Raw genomic sequence first — 3,070 nt, forward strand, 5'->3', positions numbered from 1 at the left:
CTCTGTCTCTATTAAAGATACAAAAAATATCCAGGTAGTGGTGTGTGCTTGTAATCCCAGGTACTCGGGAGGCTGAGGCAGGAGAATCGCTTGAGCCTAGGAGATAGAAGTTGCCATGAACCAAAATTGCACCACTTCACTCCAGCCTGGGTGACAGAGTGAGACCCTGTCTCTAAAATAAAATGAAATAAAATAAAGAGAATATACACTGGTTCTTAGTATATTCACAGAATTGTGCAATCATCGGCACCGTCTAATATGAGAACATTTTCTATATATATATATGTAGAGAAAGGGGTCTTGCTATGTTGTCCAGTCTGGCCTTGAACTCTTGAGGTGAAACCATCCTCCTCCTTCAGCCTGTGCAATACCTAAGCACAGGTGCAAGCATCCATATTACAGGCATGAGATGCCTCACCTGGCCCAGAACTTAGTTTTTTACTGAAAAATATTCCCTTGTATGCATATACGATATTTATCCAGTCATCAGCTGATGGACTTTTGAACTGTTTCCACTTTTGTTTATTATGAATAAAGCTGCTATGAGCATTTTTGTACAAGATTGTGTAGATTTATGTTTTCATTTCTGCTTATACATGTAGGAGTATAATTTCTCGGTCAAAGTATAACTCTGTTTAATTTTTGAGAGGAATTACCAACCTGTTTTCCCTCTTCTTTTTTTTTTTTTTTTTTTTCAGAGACAGGGTCTCACTCTGTCAACAAGGCTGGAGTGCAGTGGCACAAACACCACTCACTGCAGCATCGACCTCCTGGACTCAAGTGACCCTCCAGTCTCAGCTCCCTAAGTAGCTGAGACTACAGGAACACGCCACCATGCCTGCAGAACTTTTTGTTTGTTTGTTTTTTATTTGTTTTGTTTTTATAGAGACAGGGTTTCATCATGTTGCCCAGGCTGCTCTCGAACTCCTGACCTCAGGCAATCTGCCCATCTTGGCCTCCCAATTGCTGGGATTCCAGGCATGAGACACCACACCTGGCCGCCAACCTATTTTCTAGAGTGGCTGCACCATTTCACATTCCCACCACCAGTGATGAGGGTTTTTTCCTCCATCCTTGCCAACACCTGTTCTTGTCTGTAGATTTTATCACATAAGGGTATAAGGTGGCATCTCATTGTGCGTTTGATTTGCCTTTCCCTAATGACTAATGGTATTGAGCATCATGTCATGTGATTATTAGCAATTTGTATATTATCTTTGGAGAAATGTCCATGCAAATTTTTCACTCATTTTTCACTTGGGTTATTTTCCTTTTGTTGAGTTGTAAGAGTTCCCTGTGTATTCTGATACAAGTCCCTTATGAGATAAACAAGTTGCCAGGTTTTTCTCCCATCCTATGGCTTGTCTTTTTACTTTCTGGGTGGTGTTCTTCGAAGTCAAAGTTTTAAATTTTGGTGAAGTCCAATTTTGTTTTTGTCACTTGTACTTTTTTTCTTTTTTGTTTTTTTTCTTTTCTTTTTCTTTTTTTTTTGAGACAGGGTCTCATTCTGTCACACAGGCTGGAGTGCAGTGGTGCAATCATGGCTTACTGCAGCCTAGAACTCCTCAGCTTAAGTGATCCTCCCTCGTCAGCCTCCAGAGTAGCTGGAGTAGCAGGGACTGAAGGCACACGCCACCACACCTAAATTTTTTATTTTGTTTTGTAGACACAGGGTCCCCTTATGCTGCCCAGACTGGTCCAAACTCCTGGGATCCTCCCGCTTTGGCCTCCCAAAGTGCTGGGATTACAGGTGTGACCCACCATGCTCGGCCACTTTTACTTTTGGTGTCATATTTAAGAAATCGTGGCCGGGCGCGGTGGCTCACGCTTGTAATCCTAGCACTTTGGGAGGCCAAGGCGGGCACATCACCTGAGGTCGGGAATTGGAGACCAGCCTGACCAACGTGGAGAAACCTCGTCTCTACTAAAAATACAAAATTAGCCAGGCATGGTGGCACATGCCTATAATCCCAGCTACTTGGGAGGCTGAGGCAGGAGAATTGCTTGAACCCATAAGGTAGAGCTTGTGGTGAGCCGAGATGGTGCCACTGCACTCCAGCCTGGGCAACAAGAGCAAAACTCCATCTAAAAAAAAAAAAATTGCTTCCTAATCCAAAGTCACAAAGACTTATCTACGTTTATCTATGTTTTCTTCAAAAAGCTTTATAGTTAGTTCTTATATTTAAGTCTTTGATGTATTTTGAATTAATTTTTGTGTACAGTGTGAGTAGTACCAGCTAGTCTGGAGACTAAGGTGGGAGGATCACTTGAGCCCAGGAAGTCCAGTCTAGAGTGAGCCATGATTGAGCCACTGCACTCCAGCCTGGATGACACAGTGGGACCCTGTCTCAAGGAAAAAAAAAAAAAAAGCTGGGTCTGATGGCTCATTCTCCTGCAATCCCAGCACTTTGTTAGGCCGAGGCAGGTAGAGCACTTAAGGCCAGGAGTCAAGACCAGCCTGGCCAACATGGGGTTTAGTAGAAACCCCGTCTCTACTAAAAATACAAAAATTAACCAGGAATGGTGGCATGCACTTGTCCCAGCTATGCAGGAGGCTGAGGCAGGAGAATTGCTTGAACCCCAGAGGTGGAGACTGCAGTGAGCAGAGATCACACCACTGCACTCCAGCCTCAGCAAGCATGAGAAACAGAATAAATAAAAAGTTTTAAAATTTTTATATAGGTCCCATTTTGATCTTTTCCCTGGGTTTATTAACTGCATATGCACGTTGCTGGAGTTCAATTTTATAATTTAATCTTCAACAGAATATTTGGTGGACCCATGATTGATTTTGTGGAGTCATTAACATGGTCAGTGATGTATACAATAACTGTTGGAACTGTGCGTCTCCTATTCTGCATAGAGGGTGCCAACTTCTTCAGATACAAGGAAGAAAGCTGTGTTTTGTTTAATAGAAACAAAAAGTTGTCACATAGTTTCATATAAGTCCTAATAAGTGTTGAAGGGTGCAGATGGAAACTCAGGAGTCAAAAGGTGGATGGCTGTCCCTTTCCTTTCTCTTTGCAGGTGCATGAATTTACTTTCTTAGGGGCAGAGCCTGTTGGAGACG

General features: G+C 42.8%; 1 long non-coding RNA gene across 1 annotated transcript in view; it reads right to left on the reverse strand.

The window, feature by feature from the left end:
- Positions 1–2,893: 2,893 nt before the first annotated feature.
- LOC105536098 overlaps positions 2,894–3,070 on the reverse strand; it is a 5,948-nt gene continuing 5,771 nt past the window's right edge. The window contains exon 3 of the long non-coding RNA XR_001005541.1: positions 2,894–3,058. This is a non-coding gene — a long non-coding RNA (uncharacterized LOC105536098). The remainder of the gene's footprint in view (positions 3,059–3,070) is intronic.

Source organism: Mandrillus leucophaeus, unplaced genomic scaffold (assembly GCF_000951045.1).
Source record: "Mandrillus leucophaeus isolate KB7577 unplaced genomic scaffold, Mleu.le_1.0 Scaffold101, whole genome shotgun sequence".
NCBI classification, from domain to species: Eukaryota; Metazoa; Chordata; class Mammalia; order Primates; family Cercopithecidae; genus Mandrillus; species Mandrillus leucophaeus.